This window comes from Mesocricetus auratus, unplaced genomic scaffold (genome assembly GCF_017639785.1).
Source record: "Mesocricetus auratus isolate SY011 unplaced genomic scaffold, BCM_Maur_2.0 Super-Scaffold_100691, whole genome shotgun sequence".
NCBI classification, from domain to species: Eukaryota; Metazoa; Chordata; class Mammalia; order Rodentia; family Cricetidae; genus Mesocricetus; species Mesocricetus auratus.
The window spans coordinates 59,186,582-59,212,647 of NW_024429267.1; the positions used below are offsets into that span (position 1 = coordinate 59,186,582).

Here is a 26,066-nt window from a genome sequence, read left to right on the forward strand (position 1 = left end):
ATCTACAGTTCGAGTTCAAAAACACAGTCTTGAGGCTCTGAAGGGGCATTCACGGCCTGTCTAGGCTTCTGTATATCGCATCTTTGAACACACGCCAGACCCTCGGAAATTATCTCTTCAGGCCATGCCACAAGTGTCCAGTATTCTCCCAGCTTTCCTGAGAGAGGGTTGGGAGAGCAAGGTTAACTGTGAAAACCCTACGACCTGTGTCTTCTGATTTTCTGGCCATCACCAACTTTCTATTTTAAAGTGGTGGTTAACATCAAAATTAACACCTGGAAACCCAAAAGTGACCCAGCTTCCTTGCTAAAAGGTGTTAAAAGGTGTGTGTGTGTGTGTGTGTGTGTGTGTGCGTGCGTGCGTGTGTGTGTGTGTGTGTGTGTGTGTTAAATGGATTATTTCCCCCTTTTGTGTGGTGTAGTTTGGAAAACGACAGAGAGGCATCAGCTTGAAAATTAGATGCTCCTTAATTTGACAGTCCCATTTCCTTTTACGTTCCCCTCTCCTAGGGGTAGCTTTTCGGCGTTCTCCAAAGTTCTGTCTAGCTTTGGTGCCCAAAGCTTCACATACAGTAAACTTCCTACTGAGCAAACCTGCGGGATATTTGTCAAGAGAGGGATAGGGAAAGGCCCTCTGGGTTGAGGTGGACGTAGCTTCGTGGATGGGGGCTAGGAGGGAAGGTGGAGCGCAGTGGACCAAGGGCCAGAGTGCCCCCCTCTTCCCCTTAGGTGCCTTGCATTCGGCAGTGGCTACCTTGGCAGGAAACCGCATCCACGACCGAATTCTGTACAAAATTCCCTTGGACAGAAGTTAGAAAGAAGCTAGTGTAGAGAGAGACATTTTGCTTCTAATAATCGCGTTAAGTATACCTACAGTACGGCCCAAGCGGCAGCAGACACGGGATTCACGGTCCCCACGTGCTGCTGGGGTTGGCGCAGACCCATCCGCGGGCATCGCGGCGGACGTGACACCGCAGTTTCTCCGAATTCCTGCCATCTAGGGTGGTGCAACCAAGGGAGGGGGTCACGGGGAGGTGGAGTGCGAGGCTGCGGATTCCGCTCTCTGCAGAGAACTGGAGCTTGGAACAGCGCGAAACTCCGAAGGCGTTCGCATTCAAGAGAAAAGCAACGCCCGGCTGTGGGTGGTTAATAGCTGGCTTCCCACCACCATGAGGCACGTCCCTGGCGGCACCTCTGCCATAATTAGGATCTTTCTTGGGTCTTTGCTACCCTAGGCTGCGGACTGGACTTGCGCTCCGATGGCCACTGCCCTCTCTGGGGAGGGTGGACCTTCAAACGCGACTCCCTTTCCCCACAGGGAGTCAGCTAGAGTCCCTAGCCTTCTAGACCTGAGAGTTACCGGGCATCCCGGGGTGTGGTTCATTCGTGGGGGGGTGGGAGGGCTTTCTAGCCTGGGTGCTGGGCCGCGTCTGCAATGCATCGCCTTAAGCTGCCCTCCTGTACTCTGCGCCGCTCAGAAAGGAGAGAGACAGAGAGGGGAGGGGTCGCTCTTAACTATGAAGTGACACGGTGGTCTACCTAGAATGTCAGTGCCTGGGTGTGTGCGGGTGTATGTATGTGTGCTGCGGCCGAGGAAGGGGGGGGGGGTTCTACTGCCAAGGGCAGGGCGGAGGACAGCGAAGGCCAGCTGGTAGAGTGAGGGAGCCTGCCCAGGTTCAGCTGCGGTGATCACCCGGCACTGCAGCTAAAGGGGCTGGTTGCACCCAGCGTGCTCCCCGCCCCCCCCCCGCGCCTTCCCTGTGTTCCCCGGCTTTTCCAGTAGGGAAGATGGGGTGCCCATAGCGGGTGGGGCGCGCCGGGCTGCCCAGTTGGGCGGTCACGTGTCCCCCTCCCCCCGCTACTGCAGCGGGAGTTCCAATCAGAGCGCGCCAGGGGGCTCCTCCCGGGCAGGAACCACCGGGCTCAGCGACGCGGGGTGGGCCGCCGTCACCTGACCGCCCGCCCCCGCCCCCCCGCGAGTAAGGGGCGGTGGTAGCGTCTGCTCGGTTACAAATGGCCCCTCCCGACCCGCTCGCCCGCTCGCTCGAGCTCGGCGCGGACCCGCCCGGGACTGCTCCTCGGCAGCAGATGCCTGGCTCCCACCGCCCTACCCGGCGCCGGCGATCCGGCCACCTCGGAGGGCACGCTCAGACACCCCGAGGTCCGGCCACCTCAGTGGGTGCACTGGGCACCCCGTGTTCCGACCACACGGCTAGGCGCGCTGGCCACTCGGGTGGGCGTGCTGGGCTTCTCTGCGGCGGAAGTCTGGACCACGGCGTGTGACTCCCGTTCTAGCAGTCGGTGAGTGCCCAGAGGGAGCGCAGGCGTGGGGATGCTGTCCGACCGTGTGGGGACCTCGGGGTCCTCCGAGGCACCGGCGGATTGATGTAATGACTAAGTAAGGCTTGCAGAGCGAGTCCGAAGTCTCTTGCCTTCTGGGCCTCCTTTTTGGAGTTTCCCCAATCTCTGGTTTGGGAGAGAGCTTTGATTTGAAGAATTCTTGCCTTGAGATACTTGACAAAGGTTGAAAAGACACTCAGGTGGGAGCCGGTAGCTGCAGCTAGCTGGCGCGGGTTGGGTACTGCCCGAGAGTCTGAATGTGGGGGGCGGGGGGCCCTTGTGAGAATCAGACCCAGATAGGGCGAAGCCTCTGTGTCCGGTCACTCTGTCCCCCAAAGCCACTTGAAATGCCAGCGAGAAAGGGAATCAGAGTGACTCCAGATGTCGCGGTGCTAACCAGCCAACCCCCTCGGTTTGTGATCTACCCCTGTACTGCAGGTGATTCTGCCAAAGAGGCGTGAGACTTGAAGGCACCTAGGAAATATTCTTTTTTTTTTTTACTTTATGACTTTTTGGCAGAAAATACGTGCTAAAGTGTTGAATTACGAGGAAAGGTGAAAAACCATTTAATTCGCAGGGTTTTTTTTTTTATAAAGTTTTTGTTTTAAATGCAAGGTAGTACAGATATAGGTATTTAAACCATATTTTGCACTGTACCTTTGGTTTTATGGCTCCGGGTTGCTTTTCTTTCTTAGTAGAGAGTTTCATCCATCTATTTCTTATAATCCTCTCCCCTTCAAACAAAACCCTGAAAATATAAATAAATAAATGAATGCCAAGGTGTGTGTGTGTGTGTGTGTGTGTGTGTGTGTGTGTGTGTGTTCAGGACTGGAGAAAGCAGTAGCTCTGGGGAAGAGAAGATAACCTCCTTTGAAGAGTACAGTGATGGCCAATTTAATTTGTCATATGCCACTGAAGGGAATGTCGAGCTGATAACATGCAGACTGGAGAGAAAATGAAGTAGGAGTTGCCCATGAAGAAAGAAATAGGCTCTAATCCAGTTGCACTCAGGAAAGAGCTGAAGGCTAGCCCTTCCACACTGGAGCCCGAGTCTGTCTTGGGAGAGGGGGAGGGGGAGGGGTGCAGTTTGGGCTGCAAGCTCTGAGTTCAGACACCAAGAAGCATAGAGATGGAGAGAGAAATGGAGGGAGGGAGGGAGAGGGGAGGGAGGGAAGGAGAGGGGAGGGAGGGAGGGAAGAGAGAGAGAGAGAGAGAGAGAGAGAGAGAGAGAGAGAGAGAGAGAGAGAGAGAGAGAGAGAGAGAGAGAGAGAGAGATTGGGAAAATGGGTGTGTCCAAAAGACAGCTCTTGCCCATGTACTTTAGCTACACTGGCTGAAGGATTCAGAGGTCTGCTGACTCATAAGGAAGCCAGCACAGTTAGCTTTTACTTCTAGACCTTAACCATACTTTTAAAATTTATATATATATATATGTGTGTATATATATATATATGTCTTCTTATTGGGGAACTCAGTGCCTCTTGTCTGGGAGATTTTCCTGGGCTTTTAGATTCACCCCCTTCATTTCAATACCTGCCATGTACGCTAACGCATACATCTCATTTGACTTGACACAAAGGTTTTCATCTCCATTGTAATATTAGAAACAGTGACACCCTTAAGCACATGGTTATGTCCACGGTATTTGTGGAGAATATTGGAAGACTGGAATATGGAACAATTCAGTTTTCTTAACAGCAAAGATCCTCTTTGCCATTGCATTGCAGGACCAGGGAGCCCCACCCTGTTTCTGAGCCTCTGCGTGTAACCAGGGAAGGAGCCCTGCAATTGCAGTAGTGGAGGACGAGGCAGTGTCAGGCTTGGGTGTTGCCTGTACTGTGTGTTCACTAATATTCCGGGGTGGGGGGGGGTGGACTTCCAGTCACGTTCAGGACCGCAGAGCCTAATATTTCTCCAGCTCACCTGTCAGCTTGGCAAAAGCGTTATTTATAATAACTTTGAGAGGCTGATTTTTTTTTATGGAAAGATACAAGGTGAGAACTGTATCCAAACTTTAAGGTCTGGGAGGCTGAAAGACACTGAGAAGAACGAGCGGCCAAGGCTTTGGATCTCCCGATAAAAATCTCTTTATAAAAATAAGGTTTTGGAGTTGTTATTGCTTTGTTTTGTCTGATGAAGGTTTTCAGGTAATCTATGAAATAAGCCAGCAGGTGGGATAGTCAAGAACCTGGTATCTTCGTGAGGACAGGAAGAAGAAATAGATGAATGGACCAACCCTTTACTGCAAGGTCCACAAAGCAGAACCAGGTCAAGCTAGAGGAATGCCTCCTCGGAGGACAGGATGTCACATCTGTAGGAAAGGAAAGTGTGGTAAGCCCCTTGAAGTAAAAGGCATTACGAATCCCTAATTCCCGTTGCCGCCCTGTGCCCATGCCTTCTGCAGACAGCAGGGCTGACCAAGAGGAAGGGAGAAAGGCCAAAGCCTTTTTGCTTTCCTTATTTTTTTTTAAATCTGAAAGGTGCCCACTTGGTTACCACCCTTTCTTAAGGTAGACACATTATTTGAAGAGAAGAAAACGATGCTTCTCACCTGATTGCTAGGATGAGCTAGCACATTTCCAGATCTGGCTGGACCTGTTAACACTTACCTCAGCCATTTCATTACTCGGAGTGAAAATGGCGTGCTCCTTTTTAAACTGATAATTCAAGCTCAAAGCTGATAAAGCGTCTTCTGTTCCCCCAACACATACACCTTCCCCCTGCCCCTTACATTCTCTTCCCCTCTCTTCAACCTACAAACACGCCTACAAATCCAGCACCGTGAAGGCATTGAGTCACAGGGACAAACAAATCAGATAAATTGCCTGCGATTGCTGGTCATTCTAAAATCAAAATCGACTTCCGTAGTTTCGGGACTCAGACTGGCAGGCTGGCTGTAGCGCTCTGCCTGGATGATAGTGTCTTGGCAGTTATGCTCCAAAGAGCCTTTTCCTCAGACATCCAGTGATTATCTAAGGAAGTTGGCACTGTCTACTTGTTTGCTATTGATTGCAGCAGGAGAAGACTCCATAATATTACTGCCTTGAGTTCCCACAGTAAACCATACACACAACATTGTGAGAGGAACATTCCAGAACATCCCAATGAAGCTAGCGACCCGACCGAATTAACACCTGGACTACCAAAGCACTCCAGCTATTCTCATTTTTTACCCCAAGAGCGACGTTGCTAATGAACACAGCCTTTTCAGGACACTGGGGAAGGCTGAAGGACAAAGGGAGGGGCGCTCTGCAGTCTTACTTGGAGCCAGCCTCTGAGATGCTCTTTCTTTATCTGAGTATGTTACATCACACCTGTGATTTATGAGGACTTTGTTGAAAACCCAGTTTGCAAATCAACTTATTTCAGGGAATTTTAGATTTGTAATACCATTAGGTTTTTTTCTTTTATTTGAAAATTGATACATTTTATTCTGTGTGTGTGTGTGTGTGTGTGTGTGTGTGTGTGTGTGTGTATTGTATGTATTGTATGTGTTTGAGAGCCTGAAAGCAGCTTTTTAAAAACTGGAAACTGGGTGTGGTGGTACATGCCTATGATTCCAGCACTCTCGAAAGGCTGAAGGAGGAGGACCCATGTCCGAGGCCAAACCTTGTCTCAAAACAAACAAACCACAAAAGCCCCAAGCCAGCAGTCCTGGCCCCAGCATTTCATTTTAAGTGGCATCAAATACTTGCACAGCCATTCCTGCAGGATGCGAGAATGTGCTTTGCGTGCACATTCTGTTGCATGCACACACGTCCTACACAGACTGAATCTGCTGCTCGGGATTATTCGATTTCCATTCTGAGGAGACTCTGGGGTTGTCAGGAGCATTTTCATTTGTGTCCTTTCCTATGGAGATTAGATTCTGATTCCGTCTACCTGGGCTATCTCAGGATCATCAAGGCAAGTGAGAAATGACTATTGGTATTCCTATAAGCAAGGAAGGTACTCTCCCTTCAACCCCCCAACCCCCCCGCCCCGCCCAGTGTCTCAATATGTCATCTTTTGGGTTGCTAATTTGGAGTCAAAATACTGTGCACAACCCCGGACTCATCTGCTTTGGTCAAACAACTGCGAACTTCTCCCCAGGCACCCGCGGACTCTGCAGATGACCCCAGCTGCTAACACTCTGGCTGTTTTGCTCTTGCAGATGTTCCGACACATGACCGCTGCCCTTCTGCCCGAGAGTAGTTCAAACTGTAAGTCCAACAAACCAAATAATTAAATGTCGATAGTTTTAGAGATCTATACTGATTTTCCAGTCTGTCTACCCAAGATTCAGGAAGAGGGAAGGGGAGTGGAGGCGGTGGCTTGGGGGGACATGTAACGCACAGACATTCACCCAGTGTGACTTTCTGAATGCCTAGGCCTTTGCAACCTTTTAACCGCCTTCCTTTTGCCCTCGCTCCTCCTTGCTACATTGTAAGAGGGGCGTGAAGCTTTCCTATCCTGGTAAACGCCTAATTGATATTTCCCTGATGTCTTTGTCTTTCTTGGTGGCCCTGTATGTTCTAGTGTCTTAGTTCAAGCAGATGGCTCTTAATGTGTAGTTACCTCCAGACTCAGGAGCTGAATTCTTTGGGGGCATCAGATGAAATTCTGTGGTCAGCACCTTAGCCACGCACACTAACCAAAATGCCAGCTCCCGGCTGATGAAGGCTGTGCTCTTGGGGTACTGTACTAGTAGGTTATAAAAAAACGGGATGTATTAAAGTACCCAACGGAGAGGCTGCATGGCCCAAGAGTTTACAGATTTCCCCAGGGCTGGATCTGCCTTCTCCACTTATGGGTATCAGGTGCTTCCATGTGACTCTAGAAGCAAGGACGGTCGTCTGTACCCTAAAGGGACGGGTGCCAGGAGAGACACTCTATCCCTACTGCTTCACACACCTTGATATGTAATTTAAGATATTAAAAAAAATCCTCAGGCGTCTAATGCTCTCTGTCGGTGGATGGGCTCAGCAAAGCTAGTTTGTTTGTTTTTTAATAGAAAAGACATTTCTCTTATCATCTCTCCTGTTTTTATGACATCCTGTGTCTGCCTCCTTGTCTAAAACACAAAATTCTGTATCGTTCGGTTCACTTAATACCACTTCCATTTTTGTTTCTCTGCAGCTTATTGCTAGAGCCACTAATAGACTTTCAACACAAATAGTGTATTGATCACCGAAATCTCTTTCGAGCTTGACTGAATATACATAATGGGGTGTCAATCGGAGAAAAATCTCATAATAAATGGCAGGCGACTTATATTCATGAGAAAAATGTCTTGGGCAGCACACAAAATATCATGTCTACTGTAGCATGACAGGCTAACCTCACCGGTCTCGACCAGTCTCTGCCGCATTTACTAGCCAAGGCAGGGTTAGAATGCCGAGCTTCTGAGCCTTTCCTTCCTTTGTTTGCGTGAGAGGCATTTTTGTACACTCCACAGAGTATAAACATCTTCTAGTAGCACAGCCAGCAAGAAAGATCTTTTATACCTGAGGAATTCATAAATTGCAAACAAATCTGTTTAAGCTGATGTATATTTAAAATCAGCTACTGATTTATGCAGTCCATATTTTTAAAATTTTTTGCCATGTGTGTACCAGGGCACGCACACACTGTATGCAAATATTTTCAATGCATGTAAGGGAACACACAGTATATTTAGAGAGAAGCCTGTTTTACATAAATTATTTTTAAGAACAACCAAACAGAGGAATAGCCATGCATTAGGAAAGCCAAATTTTAATCCCCCCAGCCCCCTTTAAGCTTGCTGTTGGATGATATGTGAAGGAATCTCATTTTTATAATTTTATATGCAATTCTGTAAACTAAATTTTCCTGCCAGAAGCCTTGGATTATTTCTGCAAACCCAGTACCGGAGAGGCTGAGGCAGGTGGCTAGCTATGAGTTCAAGGCCAGCCTGGGCTACGATGTGAGGCTCAGTGTCAAAACAGTTGAATTACCAGGCTTGACGGCCCACACCTTTAATCCAAGCACTTGGGAGGCAGAAGCAAGAGGATCTTGGTGAAATCCAGACCAGACCCATCTACATAGCGAGACCATGTCTCAAATTTAAAAAAAAAGTGATCAATAAATCAATTCTTTAAAAAAAGATGGAGATGGCTACAGCTAGCCTACTCTTACATGGCAAACTACAAACCAAGGAAAGACCTTGTCTCAAGAAACAAGGAAGATCGTGCCTGAGGAACAACAGCTGGAGTTAGCTGACCTCCGACCTCCACACTTACATGCATGTACACCCACATGAACATGTACTCACACACGTGCACAGTCACTACTTCTACTACTACAAAAGATAGATATCTCTTTTCCTCATGGAGCAGTCATCGAGATGCTAATGTTCCCACTGAGAAGGGACCTCCAGGGTGGTACGTCCCTGGGCGATTGTAGGCATGTCTGGCATGCACTGACTTGGCAGCTGGCTCTGTGCAGCCATCAAGCATGACTCCTCCCATCAAGCATGACTCCTCCCATCAAGCATGACTCCTCCAAGCAAATGAAGCCAATGGCCTTTTGCTAACCAGATTTTGGTTTTGTAAAAAACGGTTTAGTGTGTGTGTGTGTGTGTGTGTGTGTTTACAAGTTCTGATGGAGCACATACCACAGTGTGCTGTGGAAGCCAGGACAACTTGTGGGAGGCAGGTCTCTCCTTCCTTCCACCACATGAGTTCCCAAGGTCAGCTCAGGTCATCAGGCCCTAGCAGCAAGTTCTGATATGCTGGGTGTGTGAGGGGCGTAGGGGCATGCAAAAAGAAATTGGTGGTTGGAGAGATGGCTCATCAGGTAAGAGCGCTTGCTGCTTAGATAACCAGGCCCTGAGTTCAGATGCCAACACAGGTGAACAGTCGGATGTGGTCGTATGTGTACCTGTAACTTCAGCGTTCTGTGGGCAGACATGAGGATGACTGAGGCTTGCTGGCTGCCAGCCGATCTCAGGTTCAGTGAGAGATCCTTCCAAGTGAGTAAGACAAATGACATCTTCCTCTCACTTCCTGTATATGTATGCACACAGACACACACACACACACACTGGCCTCCTTGTGTATATGTACACACTCACACTCACACGCGCACACACACACACTGGCCTCCTTGTATATATGTACACATACACTCACATACACACACACTCTCTCACACACTCAATCTGGCCTCCTTGTGTATGTATATACACACACACTCACACACACACAGAGGCCTCCTTGTATATATGTACACACACACACACACACTGGCCTCCTTGTATATATGTACACACACTCTCTCATACACACACACAGAGGCCTCCTTGTATATATGTACACACACTTACACACACATGCACACACTCACACTCATGCACACATCATTGCCCCTTGGACAAGTGTCTGTCCCTGCTCCCTGCAGCATTGGAAATGTGGTGATGTGCAGTGTGTTGTGGCTTTCATGGTTTGCACCTCAGGTGGCATTTATACTGATCAATGTGCCACTCAGGACAAGTAAAACTGCGGGCGTTGAGCTCCAACCTTCCCTTTCCATAGCAAGAGCTTGCATCTTTTTTCCCCCTGCTTCTTTGATGAAATGTTTCTGACTTGTTTTTGTTTCGTTTCAAGTTTTTGGCTAGCAAATGGATTGGGTGCAAATTTTGCTAAGAAGGTGGATTACCAGAAAGCCGGCATTTAGCGATTCAGGCATGTGTATTACGGGAAAGCTGCCCTTACTAATAGATGATAACTATAAAACACACCTGATGAATGATCTACATGTATCCTTACATATGTCAACAACTTGGTTCCAATTAGAAACTGGGTAGGCTGTGTGTGACTTTGCAGAGACAGTCAGTTACATGCTTATGCTTGAAAACTGGTGAGGCTTTAAGGCAAGGTAAGCTTCAACTCAGCTGTAAGAGCAAGCCTCATGCATTTTAACCTAAAGAGAAGTATATATGTAAAAGCTGGAAGAAAACTCGGACTTCTTGGCTGTCAGTGATGAAAAAGAAAATTAAATCCCAGAGAAAAGAGAATTGGAAAGAAAAAAATTCCTAAAGAATCTGGGTAGGAAACCTGCATTTGTAGACCTTGGCTGTGTCGAATGTTGGGTGGGTTATTGTTATATCTCACTAGAGTGGACGAGAAAAGTTACATGACTTTGCCTTGGGCCTGTTGGCACAGGCTCTACCACTGGACCCCCCCCCATACCACATGATCCATTTTCTCATTGAAAGAACATTAAAGTATCTTTCCGCTACCCAATTTGGTAATATCAATAAACACTCTGCTTAAATTGATTGCTTTCTTGCCAGTTTTTAACCTAAACTCAGAATGAGGCTACTTAAAGACAGACAGAACAAGTCTGGTAGAATTAAAAACAGCTTCAATGTGCCTATCAAATTTTTGGTAAAACTGCCATATCATTTTAAAACTGTATTCAAGGGCCAGGAAGATAGCTCAGTCAGTAGAGTTAACTGCCTAGAACCCATGCTAAAAAAGAAAAGGGATGGGGCCAGGTGTGACAATAGACACTTGTCATCCCCGCATTAGGGACACAGAGACAAGAACATCCCTGGAACTCACTTGCTAGCCAGCCTAGCTAAATAAGTGAGTGAGAGACCCTGCCTCAAAAGACAGGGTAGACAGTGACTGAGCAGCAGCCCCCCAACGTTGTCCTCGGGTCTCACATGCGCGCGCGTACACACACACACACACACACACACACACACACACACACACACACACACACAGAGACAGAGACAGACAGACAGAGAGACAGAGACAGACAGACAGACAGAGACAGAGACAGACAGACAGAGAGAGAGACAGAGACAGAGACAGACAGAGAGAGAGACAGACAGAGAGAGAGACAGAGACAGAGAGAGAGACAGAGACAGACAGACAGAGAGAGAGACAGAGAGACAGAGACAGACAGACAGAGAGACAGAGATAGACAGACAGAGATACAGAGACAGAGAGAGAGACAGAGATAGACAGACAGAGAGACAGAGAGAGAGAATTAACACCAGTGCTAAAAAGCAGCGAAACACAAGCTGTTTCACAAACATGATGCCACCGCCCCTAGAGTTTTCTGTTTTCTGGCTGCGGACAAGTTAAGAAAGATCTAGAAGGTCCTCGCTGTGTTTTCAGTAACCTACATGCAGCACGTGTAGAGTTACCAGCACCGAATCGAAGGGCAGCCAAGACTAGTTCTCACAATAATGCAAATGAGACCAAGGGTAACATGTGAATGAGGATGATAATTTGCTTTTAAAAACTTGTGAGGTTGGTTTTTATTCCATTTTAATAAAAAACACATTTGGGTAAAGAAAATTTTCAGTGTGTGTAGTAATGCCGTTATCAGCAGGGTAATCTGGTGTAAATGACTTTTAATAATTTAGTTTTCTGTTTAATAAAAAGTTTATTTTTAGGCTTAATTGCTTGCCAGGGGGAAATTGAGAGAAATTTGCTTAGGGCGTGTAACTGAGTGTCAGGCAAGTTGGCTTCATCAAGGAAACACTGTAATGGAAAAGCCTCCAGCTCACCTCCATGTGTCTCTCAAACCTCTAGATCACCATGAAAGCAGAGAGAGCCAGCAGGAATTCATATCATGCTTATTAATATACGTACACTATATAAGTCTAGGAAATGCTGTAAGTGCTCATTAAGTAAACTGATACTTAAATATGTACGCCATTTCAAATGGGCCCAAACCATTCCTGTTTAACCAGAAGCCCCATGCTTAGACGCGGCTAGGTGTTGTGTAAAACTAGAGACAACAAGCTTGTTTGTTCCCACTACTTAGTTTCACCTGAGACACACACTATATTGAGTTATTTTCTCGAGGGCTGGGGAAAATGTCTCAGCGGGTAAAGCATTTGCAGAGCAAGTGTGAGGAGGACCCGAGTTCTGGTCCGCAGCACTCAAACCTGTGTCAACTGGACGGGATAGTGCACGGTGTGTTGTCGCGGCGTTCTTATGGTGAAGTGGGATGTAGAGATGGGAAAGCCTGCTGGCCTGGCTTACCCTCCCTCACACACACACACACACACACACACACACACACACACACACACACACACACACAGTTATTTTTTTCATTGTCAGGCAGATTGGTCAAAGTCTCACAGAACCCTTTGGGTTTGTTTGATGAGGGGAGGAAGCTTTTTCTTTTGTTTTGGTTTTTTTTTTTTCAAGACAGGGTTTCTCTGTAGCTTTGGAGCCTGTCCTGGAACTCCCTCTCCATAGTGCTGGGATTAAAAAGTGTTTACCACCACCACCAGGCTTACAGGGAGGCAGCTTTTAAGGAGTGAGATTCTTTTTTTTTCTTTTTAAACCAACAAATCCTACTTTCAGCTTCAGTTTCCTCTTTCATATTGTTGTGGCTCTGGTCTCCTTCAGACCGTGTTGTGGCCACAACAGTGTGACAGTTAGACATGCGAACCCAGTGACACAGGAACTGGATTTTGACTCATCCAAGTAGCTGTCTTCTTGTCTGTGGATTCTGTCCCCAGGAATGTGAGCATCCGCTGTCAGAGCCAATGTGACTACCTGCCCTTCAGCTCATCCGTGGGTTTCCCCCAGTGCTTGGGATGGAACCCATGCCTCGGGCAGGCAGCCACTGAACTGCATCCCAGACTGGGCTATCTTTCTGTTCTATGGATGCCCAAGCTTTTCCAGAAAAAAAAAACCTTAAAACCACCTTTTCCTCTTATTCTTACAAAATGAAAGCTTACAGATTCAAGGTAAGATTTTTAAACCGTGAAATGCACACAGCCACACGAGTGGGCTCTTGCATTCAGATACAACCCTTGGACATTATCATTTTTGGGGACACAGGACAAAAATTCAGGCCCCCGTGAGGTTTTCCACACATCGTGAAGCCTTAGCGCCTGCAGATGCTCTCGGCAAATGTCCCTCGGCCCACTGTGTACAGAACTGGGAGGCCTCAAACCAGGCAGACGGACAAACCTCTAAGGCTAGGATTTAAACTGACAGAAAAAAAAAACAAAACAGGGCATGGTGAAGATGTGTAGAGATGACCCTCCCACGCCTCCCTGGGGGTGTGACTAAATGCAAGGAAATCAACCAAACGCAAGCTTTCCCCTCCCTTATCCTTTTCTTTTGTACCCAACAGATATCACTAAAAGCGACTACAGTGAGTGAACCCTCTTAGCATCACTAGCTCTGACGTGAGCTTATTTGGTTCTGAATAGAGTCCGCATCTTAACTGTGTCACCCTTGGAACCCTCTGCAGTAATGGACGTGTTCTGTACCGCCCAACTGCTTAGAGCTTGGAAACAAAAAACAAAAAACAACATTCACTATGGCTAAGAAACTGAATGTGTGACCTTACTTAAAATTTTAAATGTCACATGTGGCTACACATTGGTTCATTTCACTTTGGCGGCATGTGTTGGTTCTGTGCTAAAGTCTTTCAGGCTCGGGAAGTTGGAGGTTGGGTGGTGCCAACCACAGTGTGCCCTAAGCATGGTGGTGGCACATTGTAGCCTGGAGACTCAGGCTTGGTCTGGGAGGATCAACCCCTCTTAAGAACCATTGTGTGTGATGCCACTGTAGCTCCAAGGCTTTGTTTCCAAGGCTGGATAGTCTGGGTGATAGCAAGACTTCTGCAGGTCTTGGCTTATTTGCTTGGCTCTGGGGAAACTTCTGAAATGTTCACAGCAAGTTCTGGCTTTGGGAGAAGAGCTTCTTTCCCGGCCTTGGTGTCTTTTCTTTTGGTAAGGTATTTGGTCTCTCCGTCTGGCTTACATCTGGCCCCTGGCGTGTGAAAGAACATTTCTTGAATCACCTCAGTGCACGCAAGACGCACTAATAGGCTGAGATGGGTCGTTCACACATCAACACGCCTCTAAGCAGAACCATTGACTCTCCCCAGTGTCATGACTGAATTGACCATGAAGGGTCCAGAGCCTGCTGGAGATGCAAACGTCTTCAGGCAAGTAGGCTTTTCCTGGCCGGGCGTTGGTGGCGCACGCCTTAAATCCCAGCACTTGGGAGGCAGAGGCAGGCAGATCTCTGTGAGTTCAAGGCCAGCCTGGTCTACAGAGAGAGTTCCAGGACAGCCTCCAAAGCCACAGAGAAACCCTATCTCGAAAAACCAAAAAAAAAAAAAAAAAAAAAAAAAAAAAAAGTAGGCTTTTCCTGGTGGATCCTGCTTTTGACTGCAGACAGACATGAGGGGGAGGGAGGCCATGTAGCTGTCCTGCCCAGAGTGACCCTGTGCTACACGGAATACACAGAACACCCATGTCTGTGTAAGTGCAGAGAATAGAGCTGAACTAGGCAGGCCTCTATCCCGAGAAATCTCACGCCCGGCCCCATGTCTCAGTTGAAGAATTAGAGCCTTCCCCTTGGTTATGTCTTCAGAGGAACGACAGTGGCAGATAGAGTCGAATCTTGAGAAAGAAGCTGAACACTGGTGTGAGGTCCTTCCCTTCGGTCCCGTGTGCAGCCTGAATTGATGGTGCTGGGTGAGCACTTCAGAAGTATAAGGCCAGTCAGCATTTTTAGGGACCTGAATCAGCATGACACTGGGTTTGAGTGTCCCTGGCCTTCCATTGTAGTCTCATGTCTGCTCAGCCCACTCACCGGGCAGGTTCCCTGGGTCTGTGTCTCCGTGGTCCCCAGCTCCCCAGGCAGACCAGAGTGTTCACCACAGCGTACTCACCCCAGTCTCCTCCCGTGCCACTTTCTCCCAGGAATCTGATGCAGACCTCTGATGCCCCCACCCATTTCTTTCCCAGCTCTGCCTCTGCCTTCCCTTGGGCTGGCACTGTCTCCCGTGTGGGCTATTCCCAGCGCTCCTCCTGCTCTCAGCCTTCCTAATGGCCTCCTGTCTCAGGTTGTCCTTTCCTGAGCTACTAGAGTATCCCTCTAAAAGACCCCAAATGCTTCTCAGTGAGGAAAGAGTAGCACAGACCCCCCATCTGTCCTAGGCCAGTATTCACGATGGCCTGTGGCCACACTGGTCTACTCCTCGGGACCATGCCCAACCAGCCGCTAACCTCCCCTCTTCCCCTACCTGTCTGAGCTCACTGCCGGGTCTGGTTAGCAGATCGCCCCCACAAACTTCCTCCAATGGCTTTTTCCCTACACCCTCTCCTTGGGGTTTTCTGCTCAGCTGTCTTGTTGATGGCTAACCCTCTGGGGACATCCCAGCCAACTCCCAGTTGTACCTTTCTGTCCCCCAGGACAGGACATTTGCAGAGACACACTCTGCCACCAATGCCAAAGGAGTGTGACTGTTAAGTGCTCTTTAATAGGTGTCCTGGGCAGTGAGGGAGACCTTTGGTTTTTCCTTGGGTATTAACTGTACTTCTGCCACTGCTCATGGGTATTCTCTCTGTCATGTATATATGCATGTATGTATGCATATATGTAAGTGTGTGTGTGTGTGTGTGTGTGTGTGTGTGTGTGTGTGTGTGTACTCATGTACTCAGTTTTGTAGTCACAACCTGCTGGGATTTACCACAATTTCCCTCTGTCCTACTGAGACCGAGCAAGTTAAGGAAACCTGTCAGGCAGATATATATCATCCCCTGTCCTGCCCACTGTCACCTCCTCCCTCTGTTAACCTAGCTGCTCAGTGTCCCTGTATCTGCAAAGTGGTTTCCCTTGCCATGATGGTTCTTTTGGAAAGCCCAACCCATCCCCCACATTCTTCTATCATAGAATAAGACCCCCAAGACCTTATGGTAAGGACAGCTGTGAGGAAGAAAGGCTAGTCCATCTCCCCAATTCCTGGCTTCAGGATGGCAAGATCGAAGCTAGCCCAGAAGCTAGCCCAGTGCGAGCTTTCCTAGCTGAGCCTGGGGAGCTCCCGTTTCCATTACTTCTGGTGCCTTGAAAGTCAGGCTTTCAAAGTCGCCTGCCTCCACCCGAGGGAGGCCCTTGGGAAATCTCATCTGGACGTGTGCATGAAGATGCACGCACTGGCCCTGCTTCTGAGTGCTCTTGTTTGAAGAGAGTGGGAGTGGGGTGCTGAGGGCTTCATCCTGCCAGTCAGTCCTGGAGGAGGTGACCATAGCATCCGAAGCTGAGAGGCACCTATCAGAACACGTCTTGGGGGAGTATGGAAGGCGGGGTTCACCGAGTACTGGAGAATGTCAAGTGTAGGCTAGAAGTGGAGGGAGGCAGGCCAGCCAGCAGTGCCAGCTTTAAGTCTGGCTCGCTCTCACGGGCCCTTCAGTTCTGTCTCCTGGGTACCACAAGCCAGATGGACCTCCAGCTGCCTGCCTCGGCCTCCCTGACAGGCTGGACTGGTACAGCATTTCCCGTGACAAGTAGGTGCCAGGCCACTGAGGTCATTGCAAGTCTGAGGGGCAGAGTCGGTGCTGACAGGCTTCCTCACATAGCTCAGTCTTGGGTGGGGCAGAGGGAAGCCGTGGTAAGTCCCTGCAGGCTGTGACTACAAAACTGAGTAGGACGTTTCCATATCCTTGCCACTGGGAGGCCACGGGTGGTGGGGAATGCATGGCCAGCCTCTCCCCCTCTCTCAAGTCACCTCCCTACTTACTGCAGCCCCTCTAGAGCCAGGGGTACACTGAACTGGGGGCCTGCCACCTTTCTGCAACCCTCCTAGGCCACGTCCCCTAGCAGCCCCACAGGCCTGAAGCCTGAGAAGAAGCAGACGGCTCTGGGAGCGCCCCCCCGCCCCATGCACACGCCTCTCACCAACAAGGCCTGGGCCTTCAGGGAGAATGCCTTTCTCCTCTTTGCTGTCAGGCTTGGGGTTGACAATCAAGCCACTGAAAAAAAAAAAGAACAATTCACAACGGGCCTACACAGAGAAGTCTTTTCATGCCACGGATGGCCGAATCGTCCCCGTTGGCACCATTTGTGTCTTGTGTATAGGAAGGGACTGTACTTGAAAATGGTCAAGAAGCCTTGCTCAGAAAAGGGCGTTTGGCCCTTCTGTGGAAAAAGCACCCTGAGAGCGTTCCTTGTTCCCAGCTGTGAGGTGGTCCTAGACCAAGAGCCCTGAGTGTGCTCACTGGGGACAGGGAGCACACTGACACAGTGACAGTCACTCTGTCTGGCAGAGCCTTGGTCATCGAGATTGTAAGGTGGGGAGGCTGATTCACGACTGCCATCGGGTGACAGGCCCTGCCCAGCCCCAGAACCTTCCAAGGAAGGACACAGTGGCCTGTGTGGTCAGGGAATCCAAGGGTGACTTGGGCTTAAGTGGTGATTTGATGTCACGGTACCAAAAGCCAGCACGGAAAGGACAATGGCCGCTGGCCTGTGTGCCCTGTCCACTCACAAAGAGATCTCACAGATACCCTTTGGACTTTTCCCATACAGACATGTTGGTCTGAAGGTGTCTTCAGAGGGACCTGGTGTAACTGTAAAGATGATCTCTGCCTGTGTGAGTCGGGGTAGCTGGGAAGCCCCCCACCTTGGCTGATCTGCTCCCCACTGGGCTGGCTATACCAAGTCAGGTCTCTTTTGCAGTACCTGTCCTACCTTAATAGGCTTCTGGAGAAGCAGGGGTGCCTGGAATGTGGGCCCTCTGCAGGTCAGAGTCACACGTAGTCACTGGGCCAGGGTCAGGGACATCCTCTGAATTGGGAATGTCCAGGTCCCTTGGCCACCTAGACCTTGAGCAGCAACATAAGGGAACTTCTCCCTTCCCCTCGCTCATTATCATGGCTATGTTAACTTTGCAGCATTGTCTGGGCTCCCTGCCTGACTGGCTGTTTCTGTTTTATCTCCATAACCACCCATGCATTTTTTTTTTTGCTTTGTTTTGTTTTTGCAAGTGAAGGATCCGGCCCAGAGTGGGCAGGCCAATGGCTCAAGGTGGCATGCCGTTTGCTATCCTGATTTCTGAGTCCTGGACTCCACACAGTCTCAGCCCAGGCGTCCAGGCCCACCACACCACCCACTCCAGGTGCTTCTGAGTCATGAGCTGTGAAGAGGAAAAGGAAGGATGGAGCCAGAGGTTTGGTGTGCTCCAGGCCCTCATTTCCCATAGCTGCCTCCTCCCAGCTGGGCTAGCGAGCCTCTGTAACCATCCGCGCACTCCCCAGGCTCGATCCTCTCTGACGTATAAGTGACTCATTTCCTCAACTTTCCCCTTTTCTCTACTTATTAGAAGAATAAACATCTTGCATAGAGGTTTATGTCTACCTCAATTAAATGTTCCAAGGACTATCAGAAATATATATATATATACACATATATATATTAATTTTAGACCCCTGTTTCAGCAAAATCTGGAGCCATGTGCCCTCAGCCCTAGAAATGGGTTTGCGTGGTGTCAGCACCCAGGTATTCTTATCTCGCAGCAGCCTTAGTCAGAAGAGGTTAGAAAGATGTGTGTGAGTTTCCTTGTTATTGTGGTCAAATATCCTAAAGAAGCAACTTCGGGATGGAAGGGTTTATTCTGGCTCATGACTTGGAGGAATGCAGTCCATCATGGTGGCCAAGGCAGGACAGAACTGAGGCAACTGTGCCTACAATGTATCCATAGTCAAGACAGCTGCCTACAATGTATCCACAGCCTAGAAGCAGCGACAGATGGACTCTCGGCTCATCTCCCTTTAATGCAGTCTGGGACCCCAGCCCGTGGGATGGCCCTGTCGGCATTTATGGTGGGCCTTCCCATCTCAACTAGCCTAGCCTAGATAATTACAGACATGTCCAGAGGCCTCCGGTCGAGTTGACAATCGATATTAGCCATCACAATTGAAGATCAGGCTAATGCTTTGGGGTACACAGTGTCTGTCATGCCTGGTGCCTCATGGTCATGTGAGCAAAATGAGAACATGAGGCAGATGGGAGGAAGCTGGGGAGTGTGGGGGGGTGGGGGAGCACTGACTGTAAGCCTCCGTGCAGGGGTTTAGCTCCTGAGCCTGTCGTGAGCGCAAGGACATGCCTCACTTAGATGTCTGGGGACACACCCTGCCTGTACCACTTCCTCAATGCTGCGTGTCTCTGGACAAATAATTGAACCTCTCAAAAAATCAGACTTTTGACTCCGTAAAAGAGTTTTGTTGCCACCCCGAGAAGCGTGCCTGCATTGTCAGAGGAAATAAAAGGCTGGTTTCTAGGAAGGGCTATTCAGAGCAAATGGCTGGGAGAACTTTCCACCCAGCCAGTCACAGTGGCAGTCCCCATTTCATATAGACAATGACAGTAACCATCCTAGCCTTCCAAAACCGGGAGAGGTCCCTGCCAGCCCCATCTCAGGACTCAGGGAGAATATGTGCTTAACTTAAGGTTTAATTGAATCGGTTTGTGCCATGTGGAGTTCCACGGAGAATCTGTTCCGTCTTCTGCTTTTTTTGTTTTTTTCTCAATTGCTTCTTGGTAAACGAGGCTAAGGCAGGCATTGGTCCGACCCTGGAACCAGGGCTGGGCTCCAGAACCCCTGTCCTCAAGTGTTTGCACACCCTTGGCTGCCCATTCTTCCCTTGGTTACCTGTGTCTGGTAGGTGAGGACAAGGACAGAGCCCCACCTGCTGCTCTGCATACGCCCCTGTCCTTCTGATTGACATCTGCCTTTTTCAGAAAAAGCCCCTCCTGGGCTCAGACGGCACCACACCCAGTGGTCTGGCTCTGTGCTGCAGCTGGGCTGGTTCTGATCCGTCACATCCTCTCCATCCCTCGTCTAAAGTCAAAGCATGCAAGACGGCACCAGGGGTTTGGGCTACTGTGTATTAAAGATGGAGTGTCATTTAGGAACTCACCCAGTCGTCCTGCCCCGCTGCTCCCTGGCAGGACATTTCTTAGCCTTGCGCTGGTAGGCGGGATGTAAGTATGTTTCAGGGGACGGGAAGTCCCTCCGATGGTTGCCAGGCAGCCAACTGTGTGAGCCCTAGCCTGCTGTCATCCTGGTACCTTCATCTCCCTCACACCCACACACTCCACCCAGAGTTGCCATTAGCTGGAGCCCTTCCTCTCCCTCTGCGGCGCCCAGGCTTCCCATGTGTGTCAGGGCCTCCTCCAGCCCTGCTTCTCGCCTCCCCCACCCCTTACTCATCATCCAGGGCCATCTCGCCCATAAGGATGGGCGTTTGTTGTGCCTCTTTCCTCTTCTCCTCGACTGGGCAGCAGCCTTTCCATGCTTACAGTTCTATTCGTTGCTTCTGGCCGCCACTAGATGTAAGTTACACCCCGGCTGTGTGTCTGTGAATCTCTGCGCCTCATCCCTACCGCCATCCTGACTATCGCGGTTCAGGAGCGGAGAAATGAACCCAAGAAGACATACGGACCAGAAAATGTCTGGGAACTGCCCCCCCTCAGGCCAGAGGACCCATTGGAGGTAACTGGGTAAGAGCAAGTAGCTATAGAAAGAAGCCTCCCAGACCACCCACCCACCTCTTCTGCCTTTGAGAGCTACCAGAAGCCTCTCTGGCCCAGGCAGCACAAGTACTTCTGGGTACATGAAGGAACGGGGCATTTCCTCTCCCCTGAAGAGTGTTGAACTTGACTATGCTGGGTAGGTCGCAAGAGCCTAACGTGACTCCTTAAGGGCCTTTGACCCGGGTACAGTACTGACGCTCTGGGTTCACTGATATCCAATCCTTGTAGAGTTTTTTTTTTTTTTTAACTTCGTTTAATTCTCATCAGAGGAGGAAGTGGAGGGAGCCTCAGAGAATCTGGTACTGCCTCCCTCACCCTCCCCTCCCCTCCCTCCCTCTCTTCTCTCCCTTCTCCCCCTTTCCTATCCTCATGAGCATGCCCTGAGCAATTCTCCCAGGAAGAAGCCAGCGTTCAAATCTCTGCCTCCCGATATCTCGTGGTAACAAACCACTTCACAGGGGAAACTGGAGTGCTCCACACAGCCATCGCCAGGTCATCGGCAAGATGGGTCGGGCACACACACCAGGGCCATTCAGAGACGATGACTTGTAAGAAAAGGGCGGAGTCTCTACCCGTAGAATGTAGGTCCTGTCTGGATTTGTCTAGGAGAGGGTTGCCATCTGTAACTGACTGAGGCTCAACCAAACAGGCTAGAGGTCTTGTGCCGGGACCGAATGTTGTCAGTACCTGCGTGGAGTGTGGGGGAGATGGGCAGCACTACAGAAGGGAAGACAAACCAGGCTGCAGTCTCCTCTGGGTGTGGCCGCACTTGCACCTCCATCAGCACCTGGGGGATGTGAGGTGTGGGGCAGTCTGGGACACTGCAGAGAGGACGTCATTCACGCCACCGCCGCAGGCGGGCTAGGCGGACCCTGAAAAGGCAGCGGGGATGAGACAGCTAAAGGGAATTCACCACAGAACAGAACTCAGACGGTAGACGCCAGGGTTCAGGCGGCCCTAGGCATGGCGGCCCACAGCCCTAGCTAGCCCTTGGGTGGTAGGAATTCAAGGATAGCCTTGGTGACACAGAGAATCTGAAGCTTGTGTGTGAGCTCCATGAAACCCAGTCTCAAAAGCAACCAGGAAAAGAATCCAAGAGGCTACTGGGTGTGAGCCTGGGTGTCTTGGTGTATGCTGTCAGGGTTTCAGACATGCCACTTACTGGCCCTGCGGCCTGGGAGGCTTCCGTAACTCCTCAGTAGCCCTCAGAACAGCCTCTCCCAGGCTGCTATCCCATGTGCTCCCCCCCCCCCCCCCAGAGCATCTCTGGCCCATCGGCTGTGATCTTTCTGACGCACCCACCACTTCCTGAAGCCTGTCCCAGCACCCTTGCCAGTCAGCGTCCCTGCTGTGGGGAAGCTCACAGAAATTCCCAGGCTGTGCTGTCAGGGCTCACTGAGGTGCGTGGGAGAGTGCATGGTCATGGTCAATGTTTCTCCAGCCCACCCTTTCTCTTATCACTCTGCTGTCTTCTCCTCCCTGCTTGTTCCCTGCAGGGCTTTCAAGGCCATGACGCTCTTCCGCTCTTCCTCCCCCCCCCCCCCCCACCCATGGGAGCTCTGCAGTAGAAGTTCCGTTTGCCCTACTTTATACCTGAGGCGGACCTGAGGGGAAACAGCCAGGAAAGCAGCTCCCGTCAGTCCTGACTGCAACCTCTCTCCAGCTCCTTCAGACCGTAGCATTTCATCGCAGCCTCTCCCGTCCAGGAGCAGTTGAATTTCTACTCTAGGAGGCATAGTGACTGGAGAGACTGAGGCAGCAAGATTGCCTAAGACCGACCTGGGCAACACAGTTAAGACCAAGTCTCAGAAAAATGCGTGGATGGGAGGGAGGGAAGGGAGGAAGAGGTCGCATATTTGGTCCCAAACCCCACAAGCTATAGGAGCCATGGGACAGGAAGCTGCCTCTTCCTCTTGGCTGAGTTCAATCCCGCACTCAGCCGTAGGGGTTACAGTGTAGGTCGGGCAAATCTGAGCTCCAATGGCAGGAAGGGTCTACACCACCAGGCTCACTTTAATCCACTCTTGGACTAATCCACTCCTGCTGACAGCACTAGCCCACGTAGGGAACAGTAATGGTGGCTGAGGGTGGTCGGGATTGAAAGACACCCCTCAGGGGTTCCATTTTCGGGTTTCCTGTGGAGTAACAGACAATCCCTCCTGCTGTGAACTGGGGTGTTCCAAGCCTCCGGCACCTTAGAGTCAGCGGACACAACCCTAGGACATCAGCCATCGGGTCACCTCCTTGCTGTCGCCGCTTTGCCCCTTCTGCAAAGTAGAGCCGTCGCTACCAAAGCTTACTGTAGGGCTCCAAACGTCAAATTTGTATAAATGTGACCACATTTTGGATCTGTTGCGTTTTTCCCTTTCAAACACCGATACAGTAATCGTTTCAACCACTCTGTGTCGACCCTGTCACTGTGTGGGATAGAGCCCCCCCTTTTTTCTTTGTAATTATGTTGTTGTAACCCTTCGTGAGATGCTCTGACAGCACTCTCGGGCCAATGGTGCTGCTGCCGCTGCCATGTCAGCGTGACAGCCAATGCCAAGGCCAGGCAAGAGCATCTCAGAGAAGGAAGGGCCAGGAGGCTAGGGCACTCACTGAGCAGGCACTCAAGACCCAAGGAGCCCTCTCTATCCCAGGACACCCCCAACTGGCAGTCACAGCCCTGGGTTGTGGTGTGGGGCTGTTTTGGCTTGCTATCTGGAATTCCTCGGCCAAATTAGTCAGAAAGTGGACCCACAGCCTCTTTCCACACGGGCCCTTGGTCTGTGTGCCAGGAACTCCGTCTTGCACTGTTTTGTAGAAAATGAGGCTTGAGAGAGCGCAGTCTAGAACTTTCGAGCAAGCCATGTGACAGGAAATGACTCTTGGCCTGCACTAAGGGTGCAGAGCCGGAGTTTGGGCCTATGCAGAGGCAGGTGTGATTGAGACAAAGAGATCGAAATGTTTGAGCAGCTGCAAATCCTCTGAGCAGTGGAAATGTCCCCCAATGCCACGAGATTTCCGCTGTAATTACTGCGACAGACATTTTCCTACAGAGGATAAAAATTGTGAACTTGAGCAAGGTTATCCATCTTCCATGCTGTGGGAATAGTAGGGCTTTTGCTTTACCTTAAAAACAAGAAATTGTTCCACACTTGAATTACTTAAGCCACCAATCAAAAAAAATTATAGTCTTAGTTCTCCCAGCGAATATTAATCTCATGTGGAGCACTCCAGTTTCTCCTATGAAATGGTTTGTTACCATGAGATATTGTGATGAGGGCTTATTTTTGTTCTTCCAAAATGAGTTTCTCTGTCTTTAAAAGGGCCGCTGACACTCAAAACAGAGATGGTCTTATAGCCCCACCTAGTTAAATCTACACCCTCTTAAAAATTTTGTTGCTTCTTTGTACTGACACTGTATTTTGTGGAAAACTTAATACGGCTTCTCTGGTGTCTAGCGAGTAGCTGAAGAGAGGCTTTCTGGAGTCCCACACTATTTCTGAGTTTACTCAGCCCCTTCCCTAGATGCCGTAATAGCGAGGCCAGTGTTCTATGAGAGAGGCTGGGCAGCAAGTACAACCTCAGCTGTGCTGAGAGAACACTCAGTTAGATGTTGGACACAGCAGTTCCATGGCCAAGCTTGAATTAGAATGTCAATTGTCAAAAAAGAGGGTTTTTTTCTATAAAAGGAAAAGAAGTGTGTGTGTGTGTGTGAGAGAGAGAGAGAGAGAGAGAGAGAGAGAGAGAGAGGACAGGAGAGAGAGAGAGAGAGAGAGAGAGAGAGAGAGAGAGAGAGAGAGAGAGAGAGAGAGAGAGAGAGAGAGAGAGTTAATTAGCAACTTAATCATCTACCACAGATTTAGAATCCCAGTCCTTCCTGGGAAGTGGGAAATGCTCCTATGTTCTCTTAAAGAAGTGCTTGTATATACAGAGAATGCAGTTTGATTTTAATGTTAGAACAAACACAGCCCAGTAGGAAATATGGACCAGTGTGCGTGTGTATGTGTGTTTCTCTCCCAGGCCTGTGGGTGACTCTTGTCATTGCGTAGTGGTGGCATTTATACCTCATGGGTACGAATCCCTGAAGGCTGTCATGCCTGCCTTCTTCCTTATGATCTGGTAAAGAAGAAAGGGACCTAAAGGTGATTCGTCCTACCTTGGGCCCCGAGAGATTAAGATTTTACATGTGTGTGACAACAGTTTTTCAGTCCTAGAAAGCATCTAGATGGAATGCTGCTGCTACTGGGGCTCTCCAAAATAGATGGATATAAATGATATTGATTGATTCCCATTGATTTTTTTTCCTAGGGTTTTTATTCTGTGGAGTCGGAGGAGTATGTGAGAGCTGACAGGACTGGTGGATTTCTGCTTTTATAGGAACCCCGGAAAATCCTAACGTAAATGTTCCCTTAAAATTCCACTTTTTTCCCCCCAGGAAAACTGCATGAGAGAACAGCACCCATCCGTGGGAACAATGAATTGTTTCTGCTTTGTCTGCCTATAGGAACTGTGAGCCCTGCTCTAGCTTAGAAATGCCAGCCACCTCGGCGCTCTTCCTTCCCGCATTTCACAACGTTAATTTTAAGAACAGTGACTTCTGTTCTAGGAGACCCGGGCTCTGTACGTTCTCTGTCCCTCAGCTAGTCTCTTCCCGGGTTTTCTCAGATGGATGGATGCTTGCCGAAGGATGAATGAGAGAGAGAGAGAAAATGGTGTGGTCCTGGGTATTTGTTGCATGACACTGCCCACAAGGGCTCCCTGGCCTGCAGGCGAGATGCCAGCTACCAGTCCGAGATTTCTCCGTGAAAAGGACCTTTCAGCTCCGTCACCTGGAGAGAGCTGATTTTTCCAGCAGTCAGGCTTGATCGGGGGTAAATAATTAAGAGAGCTGGAGAGCACAGACATCACCCTAGCGCCGAGTGTGACGCCGCTAATGCAGCCAGCCCCTGTGATTCTAGGCTGACACAGTCTCACAACATCTTTCTCTAGAGATGGGGGGGGGGGGGGGGAGGAGAAAGACAGAGGAGGGGGAGGGGGAGGGGAAGCAGTAACAAAGCCTTGCTTTGCATTTTCCCTTGAAAACCAAAGAAAACAGCTCCTTATGTGGCATGGGGTGAGCCTCAGGCAGCCTGCTCCCCTCCATCTTCTCTTCAGGCATCTGCTTGCCCTGGGTAGTTACCTGGGCATACTGATGCTATGTTGCTCTGTGCTATTGAAATGTGCTGGAGTCTGGGTTGTGTAGGCTGACCACGGTTCTTATCAAGCAGACCCTGAAGGGGGCTAATAGCTTGCAGCTGAACTTTTACAGGTATTCAGTAAAAGCCATTAAAAAAAAGCACATTAGCCTTTTATTTATAGATCTCTACAAATATCTGCTACTCTGAAACTTACTAGGTTTATCCTGTCCTGTGTGGTATTTGTG

At 49.6% G+C, this 26,066-nt stretch overlaps 2 long non-coding RNA genes across 3 annotated transcripts in view; both read left to right on the forward strand.

Annotated features, from left to right (window-relative positions):
• The first annotated feature begins 2,059 nt into the window (after positions 1-2,059).
• Positions 2,060-26,066, forward strand: part of LOC121137490 — a 106,848-nt gene continuing 82,841 nt past the window's right edge. For both annotated transcript variants that reach the window (XR_005874729.1, XR_005874730.1), the window contains exons 1-2: positions 2,060-2,300; positions 6,493-6,541. This is a non-coding gene — a long non-coding RNA (uncharacterized LOC121137490). The remainder of the gene's footprint in view (positions 2,301-6,492; positions 6,542-26,066) is intronic.
• Positions 14,467-18,465, forward strand: LOC121137491. The gene is made up of 2 exons (XR_005874731.1): positions 14,467-16,629; positions 18,114-18,465. It is a non-coding gene; the product is annotated as an uncharacterized LOC121137491 (long non-coding RNA).